Raw genomic sequence first — 16,611 nt, 5'->3', positions numbered from 1 at the left:
AGTGTATATACATAGATCCTCATATGCAAATTTAAAGTTTTATTAGGAAAACATGATGTTAGAATATTTTATCTAATATCATGTTCTTCCTCAGTTTTGCCTTGTTTACAGCTCGCTGAACGTCCTGAGAGATTTGAGTGTGAGAAACAGGCACGCCACTGGCTTAAAGTTAATCTTCTTCAATTTGCAAGTGCTCCAACATACCTGGGAACCGACTGCAGGCACTGCAGGGGATGTGTGTGGTCACCTCCCCAGCTCCCGTGACGCGTGTGACCAGCCACTGCTCCTGACAGCAGCCCTTTGGAGCTGGAACTGCCCTGCGCGGTGGAGACGCTCGCCTCAGGGTCTGGGCACCATACAGCTGGCTAGTGAGAACCTGAACACTAGCAAATAGGTCTAAATTTATTATTCTGGATCTCAAAACGTGATTTTTTTTGTTGTTGTTTTTATCTGTGCTTACCAATTAGGTGGACTCAGTAACTAAAGCAGGTGGTGGTGGTTGTTTTTATTTTTTTTTTTTTTTTGGCTCCAGAACATGTTGAGATTAATCCCTTCTTCACCAGACAGTTGCAGCGAGTTGTGTTCTAGGCTTAAGATCCCCTGCACTGTTTAGCTGGTGCAGAACCTGCTTGTGCATTTGCTTAGCTGTTTTTCTTGCAATGTGTTTGAAACTGGAAGAATGGCAAGTAGTACTTTGATTTAGAATTTGTCTCTGGCCATATTTTTATGGCTGCTTTCATAGCAGGGTATGAAGTTTGGGTCTGGTTGAAGTGCCTGTGGTAATCTTACTCCAAAGTAGGTCCAGGTTACAATTACTTAACTTTGCATTTTTGTGAAAAACATCATCTCTATTTGCTTAGCCCACAGCATAGGCACATTTTGTATGTCAGACAAAATAAATAGTGGCTTCACTCTACAAAGAAAAATAAACCTGACATGCTTGTATGTACATGCATATTTTATGGATTGTTGCTAATGAAAGATATTGTATTTCATTTCTCTGCTGCTTGCTCAAGAGCAGAGAATGAATTTTCATTAGAGTAGGTCAATATTTTAACAGAATACACTTTGGAAATTACTTAACGAGGCTTGGTTTATACATCCTTTCATATTTGTTCTAATTTTACCTTTTGTTATCTTTACACTTTGAAGATTTTCATACTTAGACTGCCTGCTAATGGCCCTGTGTTTCATTGTTATAAACTTTGCTGAAGAGAATTTGCATTTCTCCAAGTGATAAACTGAAGTAATTTAAGCCTATTCATGTAAAAGCTGTCTTGTATATCTACATGCCTACTAATAAAATTGTTTCATCATTGAGGGAAACATATTTTCAACCACAGCTGCCCTCCATCACAGAATCAGGCAGAAGGACTCAGTCCTTCCCTTATCCATCATAAGGACAAGAAATCTATTGATTTTGAAGGAAAAAAATACCTGCTCAGTATTTCACTTTTCCAGATCATTCTGTTCCATTGGACACTGGTACAATTATGGGGCATGGTATGGAAAACATTGTTTCACTGTCAATTTATCTTAAAAAGACACAGGTAACGTAATGCACATCCAAGACAGCTGGAACTGAGGCGCTGTCAAAACCCGGTTCCTAAACGTGTAGGGACCCAGTCAGACACCCGCCAGCACTAGCAGCAGCAGGCAGGCGGCGTGCCACAGTCAGCATGGAAGTCGAGTCCCGAAATCCTCCGGTGACGGCACATCTTCTACTATTTGCTTTACTGACCTATTCCCATACAAAAGTGCCTAATCAATATTCTTCAGATCCAACAATCCTTTCCCCATAAGAGTAACAGATTAAATTGGTCACAGACAATGCCAAAGTTGTATCTGTATACTATAAAATAAGAAACAATTCTGTGTTATTTACCAGCTGCTTTCTCAGCTCTGGTTTTGAACCGCCATTGGGCCCAAATTTATTAACCTGTCGGTCCTTCCTCTCGCTGGCAGCTGCCTCTATGCAACATCTTGCACAAAAGCACAAGGCTGGTTTCACTGGGCCAAACGCCCTTGTGAAATGCAAGAAACATCAAACACCTTTCCCACAGTGGCCACAGAAAATACTGCAGCATTTCCAACCTATGTGTCTGGCAAACGAGCAACAGCAATGTCTCATCACATCATTAGGGCTGGCCAAGGACAACCCAAGGCCTAAAAATGGAGTGTAAAAGGAGATCGTAAATGGTGATTTAATAAAAATGCAAATGACTCTGTCCCCTGCTTCCAAAGGCTGCAAGGTGAAACTGCGTAACGCCAGCCTCCACGGCTAATGGGAGGATTTTGAAAATATGTTGCTTATAATAAATTCACTTTTTGTTAAAGAAAAAAAAAACAAGATGTAAAATACAGCTAATGTGCCCCGTGTTAATTGTAAAACTGACAAGCATTAGATGAAATAGGTAATTTTACAAATACAGCAGAAGGGGATTAAATTATGTGCAAGAATTATTAGACTGCATCTTATTTTTATTAAAAAAACATTAGCTATATTTTAGGACCAAGGACCTGAAGAAAATATTAACTCTAGTTTATCCATGACATCTTTGAAATTAATCTCCAGACAGAATACTTGCTTGGGCAGATCTCACAGGAAATAGATCCTGCCTGTGGGAAACCAATTGCAAATATTTGAAAATTTCATGAAGAGAGATAACTGAAGGCCTGAGTCCATAAATGCTCATTACAGCATAACGTTATGGGAATGGGAGTCAGGCGAGAGCAGTATTAGTGACGCAAACCTCGCACATTGGCTTCAGTGTTCCCTCCCACAGGTGTAAGCAGGAGCTGTGGGAAATACTGCTTTTGTGAAGTCTTTGGAGGTCTGTGGTTCCATATCCCTGGGGCAAAAGCAGCTACAAAGTACAGCTCCACTATCTGGAGCAGCCAAAAAATTTCTGTGCAGTTCCAGGTGCTTCCAGCAAGACAAAATCCAAGTGTTAGCCTTTAAGTGATCCCACATGGAAACTACTTGAAAATCCACAAAGCAAAGCAATATGGCAGAGTGACAACTCAGCTAGAACTTAAACCCATGTGTATGCTCATCTATGAATCCTAAGAAAGGGTTAAGTAAAACCTGCTCATGGCAAACATCAATAAAAAAATGGCACTAAGATACCTACTGACGGATCAAATACTAAACACATTTAATTCAAACTGAACAGTCCTTTATTAATAAATTATCATAATTATTATTAATATTATTGCCTGGATGGAGAGATCAATTTCCAAACCAAAGGGACTCTCTCCAGCCAATAAGACAAAAAAGAATTTATGTCTCCTCATCCACTCCCTTTAACTGAAATGACTTTCTGAGTCCTTCAGATCTATTTTCACCACAAAATCAGTAACATCAATTCATTACACACAGTCAAACAGCAAACTTGTTCTGCCTGTGTGAACCTGCACCACCAGTTGTAGGGAAAAGCCAAGAGGTGTAGGAATAGTCAGAAGCCACAGGTACCTCCAAAATGTCTTTCTGAAACACAACTAAGACCAGGTACAATTCTCTGAACACAAACTACACAATGAAAATTTGACTTTAAATATTTCTGCAGACACCTTATCAAGTCTGTTCATCATTAGAAATATCTTTGCTCTGGCCACCCCCGGGGTAGGAGACAGCAGGGTGTCCTTCTAGCACACTGGACCTTACCTGGGACAGCACTTTCTTTTCAATTTTCCTTGCACACTCCCACCTATCTGTAGCAATATTTATAATGGAAGCAACTTGTCAAAACAAGTACAAGTGGAAAACCACTGAAAGCTTGCTTGGTGCTTTGCTGCTTTTCCATGGGGATCCTGCAGAAAATGCACTTTTGGGACAAGTGCTTTCGTCCAAGCAGCCATTCAACGGTGAACTTGCAAAAAAACTCTCACTAGAAAAGTTAGAAAATTACTTGCCCCGATGATGTTTTGAAAATTCCCAAACTTCACGCGGAAAATACCTGAACTACTAAGTACTTGACTTAGAATGTCTTGCAATAAAGCACTGCACACAAAAGGACTTGGAGGCTGAGTAAAAGCTGGGACTGCTTCATCGGGGGGACTTGCCTGCTCCCCAGGCTGCAGCCTTACCCAGTAACTCGACAATTTTCAAGCACCTTTTAATTTTGTTTTCTGCCTGCATGGAAAGTAAGAATCAACTCATCCAGAGGGTTTCATAGCTGAAGAAAACTAGTGCTACAAAAATTATATGACCAATAGAGTCAAACTGGTTTAAATTTTACCTCTCTGATACACGTAAAACCATCGGGCAGGGTCTAGGAAAAAGTAAGAAAAAAATTTAACAAAAAGAAAGTGATAACCATACAAAACTTTGTCTTTTGTTAATTTTAAGGTGACATTGGTTGTGTTCTGCAAGTGCCACAGGGTCCCCTTTCTCTGCAACTGTAGGATTGTTTCCAGGTGTATATATATATATTTTTTTTTTCCCCCCCTCCCCTGAATTGCCTCTTTCCCTTACCCCAAGGGGCAGGAAAGAAAGTCAGAACTTGCTGTCCCCTGCATGACCATGAAACTCAGGTCACCATGTGAAGGGAAGCATGCACAAAGTCATGCACCCATGCAAGCACCCATGCCTACAGCAAGAGAGCAAGGCAGCAGCCATTCTAGCAACTCTGATAAGGAGGACATTGCATGCAATTTTTGAAGTCTGCTGAGGGGCAACAAGAGGGGCCCACAGCCTTCCTCTTCCTTTCCACAGCTTAGCTCTATGACAGCTGCAGAAACAAAAAAGTGATTAGTAAGAGTGAAGTCTCAGGCGATCTGGAAGACTCTAACTGGTGTTCTCTGTAGTTGCTTCACTTGCAACATGGTCATCTTGTACTATCCTCACATCCCCCTGGGAGAAAATTTCATTAGCAAATTATGTCAAAAGTGAAAAAAAAAAAAAAATGTAAAGGTGTGTATGTGGTTTCTCATGGCATTAGCTTCTTTTTACCGGAGAATTGGGTACACAGTATGATCTGTAATAATCTGCAAAAGGCACAGGAGTTTTGGTCAGAATATTACTACTTGAGGCTCCTTGGCCCTACCTCCAGCCCGGGAAGCTCTTGCCCTCAGTCCATCTGGTATCTATTTCCTTCATTTCCATGTAGTCTGTGCCTCCATCTGCCCAAACCTTCCTGAACACCCTCTCACCAGACCAACGGCTCTCTAGTGTCTCGCCTCCCGCTGCTGCTGCCTGGGAAGCACCAGTGAGCCCACCTGGTTTCCACCAGCCAGCACACTGCACCCCACAGACGGTGCATCGATATGCCCCCAGTGCACACTAGCATCGAGCAGGCACCAAAACCGAGCAATTTGCACTGCTGCGTGTTTCTCGGTAGAGGGACTTAGGGGAAAAGCAGTGCATGAAGACTGCCGAAGCTCACACCGCACATACCGCACCAGTCATTGCTTTTCTCTGGGTAGACAGAGAATGCCAAGACCTCATTCTCCAGCTAAATCAATCTTGCAGCAGTCCATCTCTGCAAACTGTCATGGTGCCCCTGCGCAGGCTATGACCAACTCGGGGCCTGCACCTGAAATCTTAAGGCTGAGAAATTCCACCATGAATTCCTTAAAGACATTTAAATAATCCTCGTGCTTAATGCTTTCCCACTAAATAAACATGTTCAGAAGCGAACATCCATTTTCTTTCTGGCACATTTGAGAAGGAGACTTATATGCATCATACACATTACAACAGCATTAAGCTGTTGGAGAGGCTGAACCTCTTTTCATAATTCTCAGTCTAAGCTTTTTACTTTCAGCTTGCTCTTGAGAGATGCATAGATGAAATGAAGAAGTCTTTCAGACTGGATGTAAAGTTGGTGCAGGAATAGAGAAAATTTAGTCTCCATCAGAAATTTTAATAAAGTATCTGGCTGCAGACAAAACTGGCAGAAGTAAATATTAGAATATGGCTTCCCAACAGCATCACCTACACAATGAGAAAATGTCTGGCCAGACAGTGTTGCTGACTCATGGTGCTTGGCCTCGCTAGCTCTGGCTCAACTGTTGTCACACTGAAGAAGGAACAAGAAAAAAACAAGACTAACACAAGAGAAACACAGTGGACGCTCCAATTGCTGCTGCAGTGCAAGAGCGATGGCGATAGCGAGGACAATCAGATAAGATGATCAATAACAGAACTGAAAGCTGAATGACTGACTACTCACACCGGGATATCATTCATAGATTAGTGACTACAGATACTTCCACACTTTCCCCTTTTGAACTGAAGCATCAAGAATACTTCCAAGAGAAGCTGATCTCAAGAGCAAAGAGCTTACAAACCACCATGGATTTAAATCGTGTACACGCACCACAACACATACTAGAGGCAGAGCAGTACATACTAGCTTTACTGAACATAAAAACAATTAATAAAATTTTATAAACCCCACTGTACCACATGCAGTGTAATCACATTACTTTTTAACCTTCTTGATCCACCAAGATAGATTTGCAATAAAGAGAATGAGCATGTTGCTTAAAGAGGCCCTGAATCTCTGCTGAAGCAAAAGATGTTGAACTATTAGCCACTATCACCCACTGCCAGGGAAATCCCACTTTGCTGGGGAACCTGAGGACAGGAAAAAGAAAAATAAACTCCCACTTCAACTCTAATGAGGATAGTTCTAAATTTGCACGTTAACACTAGCTGCAAACTAATTTCCATTCATGAGAACAAAGAAATGTAAATGCAGTTATTAGAGAAAGCATGGTAATAGTGTCCTGATTTAGTAAGGGTGATATTAATGAACATAAGGAGCTAGAGTACATGGAGAGGTCCCACTGTAAATATGGGGCTTGAAAAGACACGATGCATCAGAGATGACAAACAGATATCAGGAAGACAGCAGATGTGCTACAAAAAAGAAAAAGATAATCTATTTTTCTGTAATGGGTAACCTTGTGGGTTATCAAAACTTTAGACTGCAGATAACACTTTCTGGAAATAACCCAAGTTTTCTTTTCCTCTTTACAGAGATAGGAAAAAAGCCCTTAAAGAAAGAGAACTAGAAAAAAGCTTCTTGTAACAATACGTTTTCCTTCATTGTATGGAAAACTTCAGAGTCAGCTTTCAAGTGTTCAATTGAAAATTAATTCCATTCCAGATTATTTGAATTGTAACTAAGAGTTTTTCATTCATAGTCTATAATTTTTATTTAACACTGAATTGCTTTTTTGAAAAAGCACTTTTCAATAAGTTCAACAGAAAAAAATCGTAATCATCATCTCAAATTCATGTGCTTATGTCTACTTAGCATATTGAAGAGTACAAAAATTAGAAACTACAATGTTGTTACCACCACTTATAAAACCTCTTCCTAAAACATGCAGAAGCAGTTACTGAGGACATGATTACTTGTCATCTCTTCCAAGAGGAGAGTTAGGATTATTCCCCCCTGTCCAAAGCCCCCAGGTTATGGATTACTCTCGGGGCAGTGAAATAGAGCAATTTCTGAGCTTAATGAAAAGGAGAAGAAATTGGCAGAAACTCAGTTCATAATTTCTGAGGATTATTTCTAACATGTTATCTGTTTGTTTACAAACAGCAGATAATGACATACCCAAACCATGAGGGCTGTGCACATGGAATGGGCCTTGCCCACCTGTACCTGACCAGGGTGAGCTGCAATGGAACTGTAGTACTGAAGCCAATATAAGACTTTACTTAAACCATATCAATCCAGTTGCATTTTTCAATTTAATTTGTCTTCAAATATTTTCTTTCCTTCATCACCTGAAAAAAGAAGAATGAAAACCAAACACAAGCCTTGCAGGTACCAGAAGATGATGTGGGAAGCAGCAATAGAAAAATGGAGAGAAGATTGGATTTGCAGTCGCATAAACCTCTTTCAGCAGTAGCATGCTAATAAGATGCTAACCTTTCCCCTCTGACATCTGCATGGCAGCCTTTTTCATCTGTGCTCATGCCCAATCCTCTGAAAGCTCAGAAACTATCTGAACAACAGTGGATTTTATGTCGTTCCAACTGTTCTTGCTGGGAGGCCATTAGGCATCCCAACACTAGTGTTTGACTTTGTTCCTATTATCTAAGAAAATAAACATGGCAGATAGTATTTTCTTCAAAACTAATCCTGTTGTAGAGCTCAGCTTTGGTACAAGGTAAAAAGAAGGTATCCTTTTTGTATTACTCCGAGGAAACCAGAGTACTAGAGTGCTGTAGGGTGTGATGGGACATTGAGCTGGCCAGAGATACATCTGCCTAGGCCTCTTGTTTAGTCAGAAGGCAGGTTTTTTTAGACTCTAAACCAGACTAGTTGTTTGTTTAATATAATTGATTTAATGAAGTTCAGTAGAATAGCTATAAAATGGCTTTATGCACAAATCCCCTACTGCCAAACATACTGAGGGGACAGGTCCTTAGGTCCAGGATTGTTTTCAGCCATCTCCATTGTCTTCTCAGTTACAGGAGACCCAACGCAACCTCACCACCCTCAGAGAGAAATTAATTTGTTTTATAAACATAACAGAGCAAGTGGAAAAAACTACTATCCTGCAGTTGAGTCACACTTGTTACAGGGGGACAAGTAACAGCCTACAACAGGAGCTACTTTGCCCTTGCCATGCTCTGGCTAGATCACTTGAAAAACTTCCTCAAATTATGTGATCTGCTGCTTCTCTGAGTAGTTGGGGTGTAGAAAAAATTAAAAGATAAAGCTCTCCATACCTGCCCAGTGGTGGTGGAGGCCAAACTGCATGCTTGCTGCATCTCTGGAAGCAGTAGAGGCTCCTCTGGCCACGTGCTCCCAGGCAGAACTGCTCCAGCTCCTGCACTCCCAGAGGGAAACCTCTTCTTTCTTTACAGACTGGACCGGCACTACCTTCACGTCTGCTGAGGGTACCACTGCCTGGTACCACCGAGCTGGACACGGCCCCCTGCTTAAACCAGAGCCCTCTGCCCCACCCCTCCTGACTTGTACAAAGACCCTCTCAGGATGAACAGCCTTTTTTTGGTACACTTCAGTCTTACTGACTTCTGAGTGATCTTATGAGTAGCACAGTATGAGCACATTCCATTTCCCAGCGTTACTCCTTACTGTTTAGAAAGTCACATCTCCTTACATTGTCATAACACAGCAATTTACACCATAAATAGAGCTTCATGTTACACTACCCACACTAGAAAGTGAGAAGTGTATTCTCAATTATTTTTGTGCTTTGTAAGAAACATAGTACATCCCAGCATTGAAACAAGATATTGAAATGCCATTTGGTAACACACCAATACCCAACTGAAAAGAAATAAAAAGTTAACAATATTGTCATACTAACTTTTTATATAGTTGAATAATTTTTGTATGGTTTGTAAAACAAATATATTTCCTGCAATACATATGTTTTACACGCCGTGGAACCTGGCAGCATTTTCTGGTTTACTCTGTTAACATGAAATTGTGAATACATTCAGCATCACTTCTTCAATGCAAGTTCAAACAACTCTGCACAAAATACAGCTCAGGGTGACATATAGTCACCTTCTGAGAGTAATTCTATTTTATGTGTTCTGTTGGGGTATTAAAAGCTATCTCCCCCAAGTTCATACAATCTTAGTTTAATAGACAGGTATATGGCTCGCAGTCTCTTAGGTCAGTGTTAGTTCAGACACAGTTCTTGGTAGTGTCTAATGAGTTAAGAGATGTGCTCATTCCCACAGTAAAACCCTTGAACATCTCCTTGAATGCCTTTTCTGGCAGGTGGCTGGGCTGGGGTGTGCCAAGGAGCACAGATGCCATGTGCAGAGCAGCACACACACACTGGGCACTTTGGAAAAACATTCTTCAGTGTGTCCAATCATCTGCATCATGCTCAACCTCAAGAGCTCAGGTCTGGGCTGGAGGTAGGACAAAGGCTCTGCCTAGAGCTGTGTCCAAACTACCACCAACATCGTTTGTGTGTTTTGCAGTTTTCTGATGTTTTCCAGAAATTCTTTGGCTGCCCCAGAAGCAATCCAGGCCACAGTTTGTACCTTTTTTTTTTTTTTTCCCCAACCATCAATAATGAACTTCACGGAAGAGGAGATTCTCTACTCCTTCTCAAACACAATTTTATATCTAAAGAGGCCCTGAAAAAGCCTGTCTGAAGAGTTAATCCAATGACAAGCATCCACAATCAATCCTTTTCAAACACTAAGTAGCACTTAATACGTCATAGGTACAATTAAACTGTAGGACTGCAAGGAGACAGAGGATGAAGGTTTTTCTCCATCCCCCTAAAAAAACCCAACCTCAAAACCTAACTCTCTACTCCTCCTCATATGACCTGCAACAGGAAACCTCAAGCCCATCAAGAAAATCCTCCCAGCACAATAATGGCCTTTCAGCAGAATTCACAGTAAGTCATTTCCCTCTAGGGGAATCAAAGAAACAAACATTAGAATACACTGTTCCCCTGAAAGAGAAGTCTTGCAGAACTTGCAGTATTTTGCTGGTAACGTAACACAGTTTATGCAAATCAGTTCTTACATCCTTAGCAGGCCTTGGACTGCAGAGCCCAGGTATTCAAAAAGAGGGATGCCTAACATGAATTGCAATGCACCCTAAAAGTTACCTTGCTTGAGAGCACTGATAGCTTCTCTCAGCCACCCAGTCACAATCATCAATAACATCAGCAGTATTATTTGCTCAAGATAATGCATTACAACCAGGAGTGCCATTTCATAGCATTCTACTACTTATGCATCTCTTTCCAGCCCTGCTATAGAAATTAATTACACCTCAGTAGCTCTCCAGCAGAACAGGAAGGAGTAAAGGCAATTTGTAAAGCCTCATCAATAAAATTATAATATCAACACTTACAGATCCAGACATGCTTTCTCAGTGCTCCATGCAAGTCCCCTTGACTTCATTAGCATTCAGTTAATGCATCTCTCTTGTTACAAATGGGTCTGAGTTTGTACTTTGGTTCCATGCTGTCACATAAGAGAAAGCCCCACTCCAGTTATATCAAAGACTTTCTCGAGACTTTTTTTTTCTAGGCTGGTATTTAAACAGTGCTTAAAGTACAGTATTTGCTTCTAAGCCACTTCTAAGCAGCTTCAAAGAGCAATCTAAGGGATGCAGCCAAGAGTAAAAGTGATGAGGCCAAAAGATGACCAACAGGAAGAACTGATGGCAAGCATGCTTTTGATTAAATAAACATTAAAAACAGTGACTTATCTGAAGGAGGTGCGCCAGATTCTTTCTCCAAATTCCCAGAGCTACTGGCAGTATGTGCTGCTGAGCTTCCTTTTGACTCTAGCATTAGTATAACAAATCAGGTTTAATATGGCTGATGTTATACCAACACATACATACATCCATTGCACTATCCAAAAAAGCTGACATTTGGCTTCCCAAGCAGGGAAGCAGTCACCTTTCATGCCATGTTCTGTCACAAGGCTTTATAACAAGAGCTATGAATCAGTCATGTGGAAAAGTATAATCACAGGAAAGAGTGAGACTCAGGAACAACAGGGAAGAACTCAGCAGAGGGTAGAAAGGATTTACACTGCCTTAGCAGCATCAGTCAGAAAAGCACCGTGAGCCCCAGGGAACAGCTATGAACCAACACATAATGTGGGCACTGATCTTCTTTCCAAAGGCAACATGACCGACTTGTCCTGAGTTGTAGCATTTCATAAAGCAAGTTGAAAAACCTAGGGTGATTTCCAAAAAGGAGATGAGCATTCATGATAGAGGCACGTTAATTCTGTGACTAGGCTTGCTCCTTTTCAGGGACTTTCACCTGCTCAGGCTCTGTAAGAGAGTTCACATTACAGAGTTGTTTCTGTGCTGCAGAATCAGGCGCTCTCTAGATCTGGGGCAGGTGCTGAACTCCAACTAGAAAGGATCCTTCACTGTGCAAACTAGCTGGCTAGAATGGCTGTCTTGGGTCAGACCAAAATAATCCACCTAATCCAGGGAAGAGAGTAAGAACAACATGAACACAGAGTGATATTCCTGAGAACCCCATCCTGGTCTCCATCAATCTGAACTCAATTTCCCAATCCAGCTCTTTAGTAAATTTTGAGCTTATGTACTTTCTTAATATGCACAAGTCCAATATAACAAGCTTGCTCGCTGTAATAAAACGTATTCTGGATAGCACTGAGCATCACCACAGTGAACAATAATGTTCATGGCTGAGACCTTTCCACCACCCAGCTGAGCTCACAGACGATAATTCCCCTTCTCGAGCTTGACCTGATCCCGGTCTCTATCAGTTATATCAGTGACCCTGAAGTCAGGGCCCCACCACTGCACAAGTACATAGGAAGGATAATTCCTACACCAAAAGTTTGTCACCTCAGCAGGAAACAAAGAACAAAGAGTATTCTTTCCTTTTTAGCTGTCAAGTACAAGTGCCCAGAGAGGGGCAGAGGAGCTCTTCCTGCGTGCCAAGGCTGTGACATGCTGGCAGCCCTGGCCCACAAGCGTTTGGTTCACAACTGCCCCTCTGTAAGAAGATTTGCTCAGCCACACAGTGAGCCTGGGACAGAGCTGAGGTCATCCCTGGGTAGAGAAAGAAGTCTGCTGTTAAAGGTCATTAATTGCAATTTTTTTTTTTTTTTTTAATTGGTCCTCAGTAGAGATGAAGACTAGAAAATGGAAAGATATTCACACAAATCCTATTTCCTGAAAAATTCCTATCTGGCTATCTGCAATGAAACATCCCTTTCCCCTGACAGTCTAACAGCTGGAGACACAACAGGCCGTGGCAGAGGGGCAGCCCCCGCCTCCAGCAAGGGGCACAAAGCCCCACATCCTAACAAACATCAGTGTTGCAGAAGACCCATTTCTTATTTAATGGGTAAGTAGCCCTGCAGAGGATTCTTACCACAGCTACTCACAGAATTAATCTAATACCTTAAACATATTGCTATTCTTTTACTAAAGTTTAGATCAGTAATTACTACTTGGGAAAAAAAAAAACACCACCACCACCACAAAAAAAAAGAACAAAAACCAAAACCAAACCAAACCAAAAAAAAAAAAAAAAAACAAAAAAAAACAAACCCCACAACCACCCAAACCTGTAGACATCTCCCACACATTTTTTGGTAAGTGCAGAGAAAGCAAATAAAGGATAGAGGCAGCTATCTCCTCAAAAAAGCAGCACCAAGCCACTGGCCTTAAATGAGTCCCCCTAGCCTGGGAAATGCAGGGTGAGCTGGGACCAAGCCAAGCTTTTGATTCCCAAGTAGCAAGGGAAAAGTAAACCATGAGAATATGTCAAGCCAAACTGTGATGCTCTTTCAGAGGAAAAACGAGAAACTCTTCAGAGGATAAGTAATAAATGAAGCAGTCATAGGAGATTTCTGAATTATAAATGAAGTAACTGAACTTAAATTTTTTCTTTTTTGGAATAGGTTATTCATCAGAAAACCTCTGATGAGCCAAGACAATGCATTACAAATGGACTTATTCTCTCTGAGAAGAATTATTGCTGCCAGTGTTTTTTTCTCATTGAAAGGCAAATCAGAAACTTTAAGTCCCTGATTTATCACTGCACCTATTTCCATGAACACTGGTTTGCTCTAGCTTTGAGTTAGAAAAAGGCTTTTGGAAGAACAATAATCAATGAATATATAATGTGGGGAAATCAAGCAATCAGAAATTGCGATTAGTTCAGTGCCTAATTCAAGGACACGTTATCCTTGGGTTACTATGTGAAAAACAGAATTTCATATTTGCGCATTCGGGCAGGTTTTAACTACAGTAGAAAAACCCAAGTTGTTTCACCCCGCTAGAGGCACCTTTTTTGAACGGGTGGGACGACATACACTTGGCACCAACTGCAGAACTGACACAAGAACTAAACAGACCTTTGGAAGACAAAGATGAGTAGATAACTGTACAAGGACAAATACAACTTAAACTACATAAAACCCTTATAATGGACAGTCTTAATCACATACGCAGTGTTTTAAGGTCATGAGTGCAGGAGCTCACAAAGCTGTAGCCTCATCGGAGATTTCTTTACTCTGCACTGGGACTTTTCACCTGAAGAAAGAGAGAGAGAGAACACGCACACGTATACATGTGTGTGAACATTACCTTCTCTCGGCCAGCCTGGCTGTGCCTTCCCAGAGGCAGGCGGGTGCTCAGGCGCTGCAGGCTGCTGCTGGGAGTAGCTCAGTGCAGCGGCGGACGGGACAGCCTGCCGCGGGCTCCCAGCCAGGACAGCCCCGGCACGCTGGGGCCCCCACAGGCGGTACTGCCCCCCGGGAGGGCCGGGAGGGGCAGAAGGTCCCGGTGTCTGAGCCACCCCTGGGTGCCTGAGCAGCCTGAGCTGAGCTCCCAACCGGGGAACTGAAGCTCTTTGGAACTGAGATTGGTTTGGGGGAGGTGTCACTCTTGCAGAGGCGATGTTAAGAACTTAGTCATCATTTCAACTTTGGCCTTAAGTTTCAATTTCTTACAATCAGTTTGTTTGGCTTTTAAAACAAAGCTTTGTTTGGTTTTTGTTTCATTTTTTAAAGAACAGAAATATTTATTTTCCCAAGCTGAAAACATGTGTAGGTTTGCTCACATCTAGTAAAAAAAAAAAAAAGTAAGAAAAAAAATATTTTGTTTTGTTTATTAACATACACTTAATCTTGTTTGGCAACAGCAGTGTATAAACCAGAATTTTTCCATGTAACTATAAAGCAATGCTAGCATCCCCAGCAGGAGTGAGTTTGGAAGCAATTTTTCTTGTATAATAGCAGACAGGACAGTTCACCACCATGTTATGGAAATTTACCTGTGCAAAGACTAGAAGAAAGTGCAAATTGTTTTGGTCCAGGCAGAATTGAGGAGTGAAATACCGCTCTTAAATATGCATGCTAGAGATGCCATCCAGATGAGGCAGTATCACCCAAAAGATGACTTCTTTCCATTTCACAGAACTGGTGTTTAAGTTGAACAGATTGCTCCAAAACGTGAAGCGTAATTAAGCAGAACATAAGTACCAATTAAGCTCCATTTCCACCAAAGAAACTGCTCAAAAAATATTGTCCTAATACAAATCCAGATTTGTCAATAGGACTTAAGAAAATTTACTGATTTACATGAAAATTGTTCATGTAAGACCTTCTGCTGAAATACACAGTATTAAACTGTGGAGGAGCTGGCAGCAGCACACCTTGGCTACAGCTCCAGGAACAGAGCGCGGGCAGAGGGCACGGGTTATATTTCTGTAGCTGTGCTGTAAGAGGGCAGCACCTACATCTCAAGGGTTTAAGTGACCTTGATCTCAGGCAATGTATGGAAGCAACCAAAAGTGCCTGGACTTCTTGATCATAAAAAACATTAGCATCCTAATTTCTGTCTTGCCAAGAAGCTGAAGAAGTGGGTCTTCAGAATACTAACGTAAATAAACGGGGCCCAAAACACTGTTCAGCCACATCTTTAATTGTTGTGCTTAAGCATTTTGAACACAGACAGCTATAAATCCTGTACTTGCTTTGATATGTACACACCACTGCCCAGAACTGAGGGCATTAGTTTACTGAAACTCTTCATCCAAATAAATGTCAGCTCCTGATGTTAATTAAAAAAAAAGTAAGAAAAACCCATCCAACACACTAGATTCTTTGGAGTTAGTAGGACTCTAGTGTGAAAGCAGTAATTTGTTTCAAGATACATAACAGAGACTTTATTTCCTTACAAGGGATCTTTCTGCTCTTTCACCAGGGCCATACCTGGCCTGTGGTGATGCTCCCAAGAGCAGCTGTTTCAGTCCCCGCTTGCTTGGCCCCTCATCCCTCCCTGGCGTCCCAGTTACTCTTCTGCCCTCACCTTCCCCTGTGCCCCTTCCTCTGAAGAGCAGCACAAGCATCCTCCTCCAGGCTGAGGGAAGGCTGTTTTTTGTCTTAATTGCCTCTGAGCTGCTCTGTAGAGAGGAAGAGATCCGGAGCAGCACCACACCCCCACTCCTCCCGAGGACGGCAAGCAGCCGCTGGGCAGCTCTGCAAAGCCTTCCTAACGCACAGCCATGGGAACAGCAGGCAGCTTCAAATTTTATATGGGGGCACAGCACATCTCACTGGAGCATTCTGATTCAGTTTTAAGTGTTCAGAGAATTAGTAGAAGGCCATTTAAAACATATCCCCTAGGAATGGGGTGGGAGTTTTAATAAGAATTAATAAAAAGTGATTTCTTTTCATTAAGAGGCACCACTCTTCATTAAGAGGTAGCACTCGGGGAAGCAAACAGCTTCCAGCTAAGCCTTTCCTTTCAATGGGGAGTTCAGATCTCTCTCCCTTTGCTCAGCAATCTGCAGTGGTCTGCTGAAATCCTACAGGTACTCATCAAGTGGATCAACACAGCGAGGAAGTGCCCTTTAGCCACTTGTGCCTTTCTTAGAGTGAGCAAATCAAAATGCAGGCACAGTGTGAAGATTTTTCACATGGGTTTCTATATCCCACTGAGAAGCATAAAAACTGGGGGCGGCGGTGGGGGCTGACAGGACATGACACATGGACACATGACACACAGATGGATGACAAATGGTACCAAGCAGTAACCAAGCCCGTAAAACAGGAGCTAAAACACAAGCCTGCCACACATCTGGTGATAGATCCCTCTGCTATTGTCAATATACCAAACATACCAGCAC

At 41.9% G+C, this 16,611-nt stretch overlaps 1 protein-coding gene across 10 annotated transcripts in view; it reads right to left on the bottom strand.

The window, feature by feature from the left end:
- KCNIP1 (potassium voltage-gated channel interacting protein 1) overlaps positions 1 to 16,611 on the bottom strand; it is a 445,272-nt gene that overhangs the window by 26,161 nt on the left and 402,500 nt on the right. The window contains exon 1 of one of the 10 annotated variants that reach the window (XM_042790114.1): positions 4,826 to 4,836. The exons of the other annotated variants lie outside the window; for them this stretch is intronic. The gene's annotated coding sequence lies outside the window, so the exon portion shown is untranslated. Of the gene's footprint in view, positions 1 to 4,825; positions 4,837 to 16,611 lie in introns of those variants that run through there. 10 annotated transcript variants of the gene reach the window in all.

Source organism: Tyto alba, unplaced genomic scaffold (assembly GCF_018691265.1).
Source record: "Tyto alba isolate M040663 unplaced genomic scaffold, T.alba_DEE_v4.0 Super-Scaffold_17, whole genome shotgun sequence".
Lineage (NCBI taxonomy): Eukaryota > Metazoa > Chordata > Aves > Strigiformes > Tytonidae > Tyto > Tyto alba.
The sequence above is the reverse complement of the archived record's forward strand: the minus strand, read 5'-3'. Positions and strand labels throughout refer to the sequence as shown.